This window comes from Apium graveolens, chromosome 10 (assembly GCF_009905375.1).
Source record: "Apium graveolens cultivar Ventura chromosome 10, ASM990537v1, whole genome shotgun sequence".
Taxonomy (NCBI): domain Eukaryota; kingdom Viridiplantae; phylum Streptophyta; class Magnoliopsida; order Apiales; family Apiaceae; genus Apium; species Apium graveolens.
The window spans coordinates 241,942,351-241,954,756 of NC_133656.1; the positions used below are offsets into that span (position 1 = coordinate 241,942,351).

The 12,406-nt window shown below is 32.4% G+C and overlaps 2 long non-coding RNA genes across 2 annotated transcripts; both read left to right on the forward strand.

Annotated features, from left to right (window-relative positions):
* The first annotated feature begins 74 nt into the window (after positions 1-74).
* LOC141689384 (uncharacterized) lies at positions 75-1,285 on the forward strand. The gene is made up of 5 exons (XR_012562364.1): positions 75-265; positions 357-436; positions 682-738; positions 830-1,110; positions 1,208-1,285. It is a non-coding gene; the product is annotated as an uncharacterized LOC141689384 (long non-coding RNA).
* Positions 1,286-2,519: 1,234 nt separating this feature from the next.
* On the forward strand, positions 2,520-3,683 carry LOC141690269 (uncharacterized). Its single transcript, XR_012562706.1, has 3 exons — positions 2,520-2,588; positions 3,215-3,341; positions 3,544-3,683. It is a non-coding gene; the product is annotated as an uncharacterized LOC141690269 (long non-coding RNA).
* The last annotated feature ends 8,723 nt before the right edge of the window (positions 3,684-12,406 follow it).

The following is a 12,406-nucleotide window of genomic DNA, read 5'->3' on the forward strand; positions in this document are numbered from 1 at the left end:
AAAATAATAGTTTTCGTGGTTTTTTTCCTTTTTGTGCCATGTTGACATAAATCAGTGATATGCATAACCTAGTATATTACTGATTTTTGTATCTGAGTTCCGACATAGGCTTTACTTTAATAGAAACAGAAGTTGAACTCGAAGAAGGAGAAGCTGGACAGGAAAGGTGAGCTGTAAATAGAAGCTTATTGCTAAATACGGTCCAGAATGATGCAGAGCAGAAAAAAAGTTTTGCTCTTCCTGCAACACCTCTACAGATTTACGTGTATGATATGTTGAACAGTTCTGCATGGTTATTTGCAATGTTATTACAATCTTTTAATATTACTTTTTCTTTGTTCATTTCATCAATTCAGCCTTTCTCCTCTAAGAGCAGGAAAACCACCACGATCTTCACTTCATTCAATTGGAGGATCCTCAGGGATATATGTATTAGGTAAATATCAGGTGACATAACAAGGAAAGTTAAGAAAAATGCACACAGAACTTCCCGAATGAACCTCTACATCTATGGCGTAGTGTAGAGGTTCCTTGGTTTATTGATTTCTCATTGGTCGTAATTTGTATATTGAGTTTCCCATTTCTTGGACTATTTTTTAAACATATATTCTCTTACCAGGCTAGCACTTTAATCATATATTCAAACAGGCTTCTAATTTGGGGTCCATATGTGTGTTTCAGTCTGACCCACAATATGTTTGGAACAGATACATTATAGAGGAGCTTATTGAAAATAAGGTTAGATATTCTTTTTCTTTGTAGAAAAGTATCTTGCAAGAGTTTTGTAATGCATTTAAATCATCTAAACAGAGCTCTACTAATTTCCCAGGTTGACTTGTAAACTTCAGCTCTTTCTTAATGTATCATGCCTTTTTATTGCAGCTTGATGGGTTCATTATGCCTCTACTACAAGGGAATATCCTTAATAATTTTATAGTTGTGTGTGCACTTGATAATGTGTAGATAAATCAGATTAATAGTTATGCTCTCTTAACCTAATATAATGGTATTTTACTTGACCTAATCTAAGTTTCCAGACTGGTAAGCTCAAGCTTAAACATTTACTTGCAACAGTTACATTGATTTCAAGGAGGTACACCCGATGTTTAGGTACATTTATTTGAAGACTATTTGTTGATTAACATATATACCTGACATCGGGACTATGGATAATTTTATAACTATCTATTTGAATAATTGAATGCAGATACAAGAATGTGGAGAAGATGAGCTAATCTACAAGGAGATACTGTTAATTTTATTGAAACTTAGCAGTCAATTTTACAGCATCTTGTATGAATGTTTTTACTCTATGTTCCGTGAGTAGTAACGTGGTGTTTTAATTATGACTAGTTGTCTGTTGTAGATGCTTGTTAGCAATTACTTATTACTCAAAGTATTTAACTGAGTTTTTTTCATAAAACCTTGTTGCTTAGAAGTATTTAGTAAGTGGAGACCCCTCATCCCTTGGTCTGTCACCCCTTAGTCTGTATTTACAAACTTTTTTCTAATCTTCTAGATAAAATTTAACCTAGATACTACCATTACCCTGCAGTCATATATTGCATCTTTTCCAGTATAAAATGATTTAATAGGAGTGGGTCAGCAAAATTAAATAATTTCATCCAATTGACAATTTCTACCGGTTGCTTGGCAGATGGATGGATCAGTTTTATTTGTGGGCCTTTAGCGACGGTTTTCTCGTTCATGCTCTTGAAATTGGTGTTTGTATTTTTTGTATTTGCAATTTATTACTATCTAGTCCCTTGCTTGAAATTTGTTCATTATTTGATGTCTCCTTCCCGTGTTTCAGAATCTCTAGAGCTCGCACTTTTAATTCAGAACAAAGGAAAAGGACCTCTTGATATGAAGATCATTGCTCTTAGTTTTGTTTCCCTAGAGAAACAACAAATACATCTTGTGGAGAACAAACATGAACGGGTATTTATGACAGCTGTAATATTAGCTAAACAGTTTAATTGACTTCTTATTGAAGTACTAGTATAATTTTGTGTACAGAACCTTATTCATTGAGCCATACCTTGTTCTCTAGTCAAGTAAACTGTGAATAGATCCTCTCTCTCTTTGTGTGTGCACTGCATGGGTGCGTGTACTACCTGTGTGCGTAAGTCTGACCCTTTTTGGGAATTTTCAAGAACTAAATGGTAGGTTAGGTGATGAGCTGACTTTTAGAGATAAATGATGCTAAATAAAATATAAACTGGTCTTCTGTATCCTTTGTCTATAGAATTTTCAACATGTATCTCTTCATATATTTGCTTATTTAGAAAGATATAGGGGGATTTTTGGTATACAACATACCTTCCATCTCGAACTGGTGTAAGAGTATACTTCTGACAATTTATATTATTTAGTATTAAAGTGATTCTAAAACTTAAACTTCTAAATTGCTCTGGTAGACCCAAATTGTTGATATATGTAAAGTATTTTAAAGAAATTTTACATATATAGACAAAAGTTCAGTGAATACTTATATGTTCTACAGTTGTACTTGGAAAAGAGAAACTTGGTGGGGGTTGTAACGGATTCAGGGAAGGGACATCAGAACATTTACTTCTATAGAGGAGGTAATTAGATTACACAAAAAATCCAACCTGCACTGTGTAAAATAGTGGCTTTAGTGCCAAATTATATTTTACAGTACTTAAATATTTGTTGGACTTTCTATATTAGCTTCTTTAAAAGTTTCAGTTCTTAGAATGCAGATAATATTCAAGTACAAATCCTAACAAAAGTCTATTTCCCCATCTGCTGAATTTTTCCCAGGTTTGAAAAATTTATAGAAAAAGGTGGTTGCATGAGTTTTTTTGCTTAACTTTGATTTCTATTTGTACGTTCCACAATTTTTTGAGTTACACGGAAATAACCTATTTGCCTTGTTAGGTGAAGGACTATATGGTACATGTAGCTAATCTGATTGATAATGTTGTTATTGTACGGAAATGTATTATATGATGGACTATATGGTACATGTAGCTAATCATGTAGCTAATCTGATTGATAATGTGGTTATTGTACATGAAAATGCCTTGTTAAAATATTACTATATAACTTGCATTAAATTTTAGTCACAATTCACTATAACATCACTCATTTACCTTCGTGCATATGATTGAATTGGTCCATTTTCCATTGTTTCATTCTTTTATTATCTTTATGTTTGTTATGACACTATGTTTGTGTTATGTCCAAGATGTAATGAAATGCAACTGGTTCTGAATGTTGGGGGGCCAGACAGACTATCACGGCTCCAAATGGCAGAGAAAGTTGTAGTTAGAGGTTATAAAAGTTCATTACACAAACCAATATCGGCTTCATTAGTAAGTCCACCATAAACACTGAACCCTTAATCTAAAGTTACTTTCTCAGTCATCATATCATTGTTTACACTTCTGTATAACCATTTGTGCGAGTTGTGCCCTTGCCAGAAAGCACACAACATTCAATCAATCACACTCACCTAATTGGATATCAATTTCCTCTGCTCCCTACACATCTAATATTTAAGTCTTTACTTTACAGATTGATCGCGGTGTCAAGTTCCCTGCTGACATATCAATGGACATCAACAAACTATTTAAGTTTATCTTTTTTTCCTAATGTTTAGTAAAGAACCTGAACTATTTTGTTTAGTTAAAATAATTGTTGTTGTCGTAGTTTTAGACATGTGATGGTTTGAATGTTTCAGTTGGTTTGGATGTAATACATTTTGTGGTATGTAATGATATTTTGGGATTGTCGATTTCGAATAGCATAATTTCATGTAGTATTGCTTTTTATGTATGAAAAATATGTTAATGGTATATATGTTCTATTTACAAACAAATCCTATCAAATTAATATAATACAAATCATTATGAAAAATGGGGCCCACAAGTGGGCCCTATTTTTTTTTATAAATTCAAAGTGCAAAGGTAACATACATAATATGATACCATAGATATACATGGATGTTACCTTTGGTGTCTATTGTAACACAAAAGTCCATGTTGCACCAGGACAAAGGAAATGTTACCTTAGGGGCCAAAGGTAACTCGAAAAAAAGCTAACTTAAATTTTATGTTATCTTAGGTCTTTTGGGTGGCTATGGTAACATTTTTTTGGCCTGTTGTAATATTTTTTGGGTGTTGCTGTAGGCCATCTATGGTGTAGTGGCTTTTTGTGGCTCCAAACTTCTTGTGGAGTCTTCCCTTGTACACTTTTAGTAGGTGCACGATTAAGAACATAACAAGCACATGCCACCGCTTCAGCCCAAAACATCATCTTAGGCAATCTTTTTATTTTTAACATACACTCTCGGCTACCCCATTTTGTTAAGGGGTTGAACGAACCGTTAGTTGATGGAGAATTCCATGCTTCTTCAAAAAACTTCCAAATTCTTCGGACATATATTCATCACCATGATCGGATTGTAGTGTCTTTAAATAACGACCACTTTCTTTCTCCACATATGCTTTAAAATCTTTAAAAACTTCAAATACTTGAGATTTTTCTTTGAGAAAATAAATTCACATCTTGAGACTATAATCATCAATAAAAGTGAGGAAATAACGGCTATCTCCAATAGAGTTTGTGCGCATGGGTCCACACAAATCCGAATGTACTAATTCCAATGGCTTTTTACCTCGCCATGCCTTGTCTTTTAGAAATGGATCTCGATGATGCTTTCCAAAAACCCAATATTCACACACTTGATCTTGTCTTTGAATATTTGGGGATGCCTCTCACCATATGATCTACAAATCTTGGATAAAGTGCTAAAACTCAAGTGATTATATCGAAGATGCCAAAGCCAAGACTTATCATTCACAATATTAGAAAAGCATGGAAGAGACTCATTTTGGATTCCCAGTGGAAACATTTAGTTAATGTCATATTGACTCTTACAACAAGAAGGCCTTTTTGTCTCTTATCTCACAAAAATCATCTTCACAATTCACATGATGTCCCTTTCTTAAAAGTTGCCCAACACTTAAAAGATTATGCTTAAGATCGGGAACATAATAAGCACTAGAGATCTAGTTTGTACCTTTCTTTGTTTGGATTGGAACATCTCCACACCCTTTGACGATGAGCCTATTGTTATTACCCGTCTTGACTTCTCATTGGACGCTTTCATCAAAATTTCCAAAGCAATTTTTATTTCCGGTCATGTGGTTGCTACAACCACTATCGATAAACCAAACATCATCAAGTTACTCTTCTTGAACATTGTTAATAAGAAGCATACTTTCATCTTTCTCCTCAACATCCTCATGTAGAAAAATGGAATATTTTTCATCATTAATTCTTTTATAACAATCTTTTTTCATATGCCCAATTTTATGACAATAATGGCATTGAAAATTAAAATAATTACCTCTTCCTCTTCCATTGAAACCTCCACGAGCTCTTCATCTTCCTCTTTGATATGAGTTAAAATTTTCACTTTGAACATTTTCTCTTCCTTGTCCTCGACCACGAAATGATCATCTTCCTCTAAAACCACCATGACTACTATCTTGAACTTGAAAACCTTGCTCGGAAGGAGAGGAGCCAAATTGCTTGATATGGAGCTCGTGAGATTGTAGTGAGCCCAATAATTCTTCATGAGAGAAAGTATTTAAATCTTTTGATTCTTCTATAGCCACAACAACATGCTCATATTTTCGAGTCATACTACGAAGAATTTTTTCCAAGACTCTTTTATCCGAAATATCTTCTCCATTAACACGAAGTTTGTTAGGTACCGAAGTATCATAGATGGGGGGTTGAATACGATACTCACTAAATTAAAAAAATTCTTTCAAATTTTTTGTGGATATAAATTTTAGTGTCCGGTTAATGGTTCTGTGTTCTTGAGGTGAATAGTGATTAGGACGATAAATTAACGAACACAAGATATTCGGTGAAATATATATTCATATATAAATCCGCGAGGGGTGTTGCTACACTCCAGTAAATAAATTTACCGGCTACAATCCAAGAACAAAAATATTCTTGCTTCTACAAAGATATTACAAAACAAATCATATACAATGATCTATCTTTATGTTTGTCTAAGGATTCAATTACCGGATAACGTTTATAATGCCCCTAAGAATATACAAGAGTTAAACTGAGCATTATAACGTTTCTCCGGTGAGAAGTTAAACGGATATACAATATGCTTTATCTTCTTTATAAGTATTTGCTACTTGTTTTTATCGGCTCTTATTTTTATTGTTGAAGAAGATAAAAACTCAGAACAAATAAATTGATATGCTTCTCTTGTGTAGACTTTATATTCAAAATGAATTACGTGGTCATTTGTTTTACCACATAAATCAAATGAATAAAATCAATGAATTTTGTTGTTGAGAGTTACTTGTGACCTTGGGAAGCTAGGAGATTTTAGGAGATTTTGCCTTAGTCATTTTCAACATAACAAGTTACTTGTTACTAGAGGGACAAATTTGCCTTAGCAAATTTCAACCCAATAAGTTACTTGTTACTAGAGGATTCAAGGGAGTTTGCCTTAGCATTTTCTAAGTATCCAAGTTACTTGTTACCATGTGAAGCTAGTATATAAGTTACTTGTGACTTTTCTTCCCTAGTTGGAAGTTAGTTGCGACCATAAAGCTCTTGTAGGAGGTTACTTGTGACCTAAAACATGCATAGGGAGAGTTACTTGCGACCTAGTGTACCTAGAAGAGGATTTTGCCTTTGAAAAATATCTTGCATGAGTTACTTGCGACCAAGGGAGCTAGGAGGAGGATTTTTACTTAGTTTATTGGCATGCATTAGTTACTTACGACCCATGTTGTAGTAGTGCAAGACTTACTTGCGACTTAGAATACCAAGGGGGAATTTTTGCCTTAGAAACATTTCCTGTATGAGTTACTTGCGATTCTTGTATGCATACATGCACTTAGAATTTTCTTTCTACTCTTGTTTCTTCCATGAGACTCGTACCAAGTCAAGATCAGTTCCTGTACTTAAATATTGAACTGTATTTCCAAGATATTACTTCTGACATCCAAGACACTGATCAGGGTGACTCCTACTATAAGGTAGTAATCACTTTGACTTAGTTTTCGTAGATCGCTTTAACCCTTAAACTATCCCGTATTCAAGTCTTCTCTCTTGAGTCTTCGTCTGAACCATATAACCTTCATCTTCAGATACGAATCCTCACTTAACAATTCTTCTAATAATAATACTCAAATTCCTTTCACAGATCACTGACGCCTAGTGCAGCTGGTCTGGTTCACAGACGACTAGCTTCGATTCAGGTCTTCTTATTATATTCCCGATTATATTGTTAAGCTTGTAACAACTTCATCGCTTCGAACATTGACTGTCAATAAATAAATGTACTTTCACTGGAATCCTTCTGAAACTTAGACAACATCTTCATTGCTACTACAATCTTGAATGCTTCATGTACTGTTCTTCACTGACGCTTGAACATATAAATGAACGCCTTTTAGTGAGAATAACTTCAAAACTGCAGCTGTCTTCTTTAACCTATGTATATACCATGCCTTCAATTTTTCAGATTCCTATACTTCATACACTGTCTATCTTCAATCAATGCCAATACACTGAAATCTTCTGCTGACACTTATACACTGAATCTTCAACATTTTCAAAATCCTGAAAGTCTTTAACCTTTATTCTTCACTGAGGCATGAACATATTAATGAACTTCTTTCAGTTACCTGTAAACAGACTTCAAGCTTTCTTCTAATCTTTTGATTCTTTGTATTTGCCTTGTCTTCATTTCTTCTGATTTTTTGTGTAGACGTAGTATTATTTACTAGTCATATTCTAGCGTTGTTCTCATATTGAGTTATCACGTAACTGTTCATACAGCTGTGCAGTCTTACCAACAAAGTTAATTAACAATTAAAACTGTTCGATTATAAAATTCCTCCACCGTTTCACTTTCTTTCATCTTTAGTAAATCAAACTCACCTCTTAGAGCTTGAAGTCTCACCATTTTTACCTTTTCTTCACCTTTGTACGGCTTGTTGAGGATGTCCCATGCCTCCTTTGATGTTGATGCCATTGAAATTCTCTCAAAAATTACTTCATCCACCGCTTGATAAATAAAGTAGAGGGCCTTCTTATCCTTCTTTCGGTTCTCCTTTAAAGTGTTTAATTGTTGCGGTGAGAGATTGAATTGATTCGCCGATTCTTCATAACCTTTTCAACTATCTCCCAAACATATTGAGATCCATATAACACCTTTATTTGAATGCTCTATTGATTGTAATTCTTTCTCATTAAATGTGGAAGTTGAGGTTGCAACATATTGTTGTTGGAAGATATCACTTAACCTTGCTCTTGATACCACTTTGTAGGAACTTAAGTATAAAAGAGTTGGAGATTAAAGAGAAGAAACTTATTCTCAATAATCCACACAACTAACTCACACAAAAGAGATATAAACTCACACTTGTATTTTACTCAAAGGATTATATAAAACTTGATGATTACAAAGCTTGAAAGAGTGTCCTATTTATAGGCCTCCATAGAACCTACTAGACTATGCAACTCCCTAGGTACATGAAAAGCTAAAGGTCATAAACTCAAAAGACCATGAACTCAAAAGTCTTGAATCTCAAAGGTCTATTCTAGGTGCTTCCATGAACAATCAATATTATTAAAATAATAATCAAAGTTTAGCTTATAATTATTTTAACACACTGAAAGTCCAAAACAGAGAAAAAGACATGGTAATTAGGGCCCCTTATGGTACTTCAGAAAAAATTGGCCATTGCTGGGAAAAATTCGAAGGGAGAGATTAACCTGAATTGTATACCAAAGGAGATCCTTTTAGGGAGGGTTCAAAGTTCATCAAATGCAAAGTGGTATGTGACTATATTAAACTAGCTCAGAGAGAGAGAGTCATATTCAAGTCTATTACATGAATTTTTTTAACACGGTTAATTAAGCTCAATTATAGGTTAAACTAAACCGAGCTAACTTGAAATCGACTCGATAAAATGAGTTCGACTCGACTCGAACTCACTATAGAGCTCGAGTTTGTACGTATTTTCAGGCTTGATAAAAGAACTCGAGTCGAGCCGAGTTTTTTGAGGTTGACTCGAAATTGCCTCGATTCGAACTCGAACTCAATTAATTTTTTTTACGAAAAATCATTCGAGTATTTGTTAATTTATACTTCATCACCCAACTATTTAGAAAAATTAACTTTACAATCTAATTTACCAGTTTTTCATATATTGACGTGCATTATTATGTTATTATTAGATTTAGTAAAAAAATTGAATTTAAAATATTTTGTTATATTATATTAATTTATACTTTCTTATAATTAATTTATAAAATCAATTTATATCTCTTTGTTTAGTTCGGCATACATGGGTATCATGTATAGGTTCCATTTTCGGTAGCTATAATTGGTATATGTCGGTTAACCGAAAAAATTCGATTTCGATTTTGGTTAACCGAATGCACACCCCTAGACTGAATATACCATTCAAATGCTAATATTCATTTGTATAATAAATTACTAGGTATGATAAATTACACTTTCAATTTCATCTCCCTTTAATAATTTAAACAGCTCTAGTTATTGATTTTAATCGAAGAATACTTGAAACTTAAATATAATTTCTTTGAACAATACAATATTATTAATAAAATTCAAACCATTTGCTTTAGTGATTTTGTAACACCTTCCAAACATGCCTTTAATATCTTTAATTGAGAGGAGAACTAAATCAATTAGCTTCCTTCAAATTAGCAATACTCGTCGATTATCTAAATTAATTTCTATGATTTGAATATGTAATTGTATGTCATTTACTTTAATTTTCCCTTTTCAACCGGTCTATTGATTCAATATTTTATTTTCAATTGATCGCTTATATGTTATCATATTTGATATATATCACTGAATTTTATGATATTTTGTGTTATGGTATTTAAACTCATGAATCCTCAGTGATATATACAGTATACATGACCATGAAATACTTAACTCGTTCTTGATATTCCTCGATTGTTAGTACTATAATTTTTATAAAAATTAGATTCTAGTGTATATGAGCAAGATGGAATAACTTAGTGGTCTGGTGTGGTCTGTTCCAGGTCCTGGGTTCGAGTCTTGGTTATTAGTGAATTATGAAAAGACAAATACTATTGAATATTTGAGCGTTGCTTAAACTTAGAGTTTAGCGATTACTTGATATTGCAATAAAATTGATAATATATTTTTTTAGCACGCTAAGTTGTAATTTATTGTCATTTTGAATTTTTCATTATGTTTTACTTGATTGCAACTAATTATTCTCCATTTGTATTATACAATTATAACAGAATCTATAATTCACTTGCTATATAATGTGCATCATTCAAGGACAATAAAAAATTAAAAAGGTATAAAATAAGAAGTATATTTTCTATTTATGCCTTAGTGACTTAGTTATTTTGCCTTTGAAATAGAAGTACTTACCAGTATCTTCTTATTAGAAGGCACTGGAAAAATCATGATAACTAAAGATTCATTACCGATTTTAGAAATGTGTAAATCAAAAAATGAAAACAACTATCTAGATTAGAAGTTAAATTGTAAACTATATCATATATGTTTTAAAAGAAACTATATATGAAACAACTTTCTAAGAGTTGCCTAATTTAATTTACCTCCTAATTTAATTTACCTGCAGTACTTAAAATATTATAAACTCGTTTATCCTAAATCACATGTCGTGAAGATGCAGATTACCTTTATGGTCCAAGGCTCTGTTTGGGATTGTTGTTAAAAACTGATGTGCTGTTAGAAAAAGTGTTGCTGAAAAAAGTGATGTTGTAAAAATCAGATGATTGTTTGGTAATTTTTTTGATATGTATATGTGTTGATGCAAAAAATTAAAAATAATGATGTTTTTGTTAAGGTTTGATGGTGAAATCAGCATCTGCTTCCCGCAACAGCTGAAAAGCAGCTTTTTCTAAAAGCATGTGGGACTTGCTTTCTCTAACAGCAGCTTTTAGGCCAAAAGAACTTTTCCGAAAAATAGCTTTTAAATTTTACCAAATAGCGAAAAGCTGATGTTGCTGTCTGCAACAGCAATACCAAACACACCACATGTCTCTCATGCAAAATTTGTCGGATCTCTTTTACTCAGGCCTTTTTCAAATAAAATATTATACAATATAAAATCGATTTGTAGAATCATATATAATAGGAATGCAACAAAATTTTCGTTGGAAAATAATTTGATTCAGGATAATATTCTCTACATCTAATACTTACAAATATGAATTTGACAAAATACTCGAGGATCATGTGTCCTGAAAACTACACCATTCAATCAATTTCAATTTAATAATGTTTTTAATAATTTATATATTATTTTAGACCGATAAACAAAAATATTTATGTGCTTAAAAACATGCTCGTACTTTTTATTGGCTGCATTTATAAAGACTTGTGATCTCTTTATTAATGCAACCAAAGTTCTGAGCATGGCTATTACATGCTCGTATATGTTTTGCATGATATTTTTTTGTAGGGTATAGATTTTGAATTAAAAAATATATAAGAGTAGACGTTTTCATACCGTTAAAGAAAAGTTAGACCGCTTATTGAATGTGATTATATTATCGATTATAGTTATAATTCGAAAAAATATACTTATATTGATTTTATAAGAATTGCTGTAAAATGATTTTGATAATGAGGTGTTTATAGTTGCTCAAGTGATAACCAAGACCTCTAATGCAAAATTAATAAGTATGATCAGATGTAAGAATAATCAACACAATTTTATATCATTTGCGTTCGATGCATTTAGGCTTTTGGCCTATAATGCAATTTTATTTCATGATAGAAAAAAGAAAATAATAACGGAAGCTATAACTATTTTAGAAAGACATAAAAGCGAAAGCAAATGGGGTCAATTCCATAATTGAATAACCAACACCAAAAACAATTTTTATTAAAAGTTTGATGTTTCGATGATCCCTACTTTATTGACCGCAACTTCTGCTTTTATTATCGCCTTCATTGTTACTACTCCAGTAGATATTAATGGTATTTTTTTGAAAAAAAATATTGATGTCGATAACTGTAAAGCATAATGTAACGTAATATGTAATCAAGGAATTATAACTAAACATGAAACAGAAACAGATAAATAATATTAAATTATGAAACACAGGAACCCTGATGATGAAGACTGGATAAATACAAAGAATCAAAAGATGAAATTGATGCTCTAAGTTCATAATCAAGTCATGGGAAGAAGTTCATTAACATGTTCAAGCCTCCATGAAGAATAAGATGTCAAAGGACTTCCAATGTCAGTGAAATGGTTTGATTTGAAGTATTGAAGATCAGGGGTTCAGTTATTTACCAAGGGACTGGGAAGTATTTAGCTTCTTCAAAGCC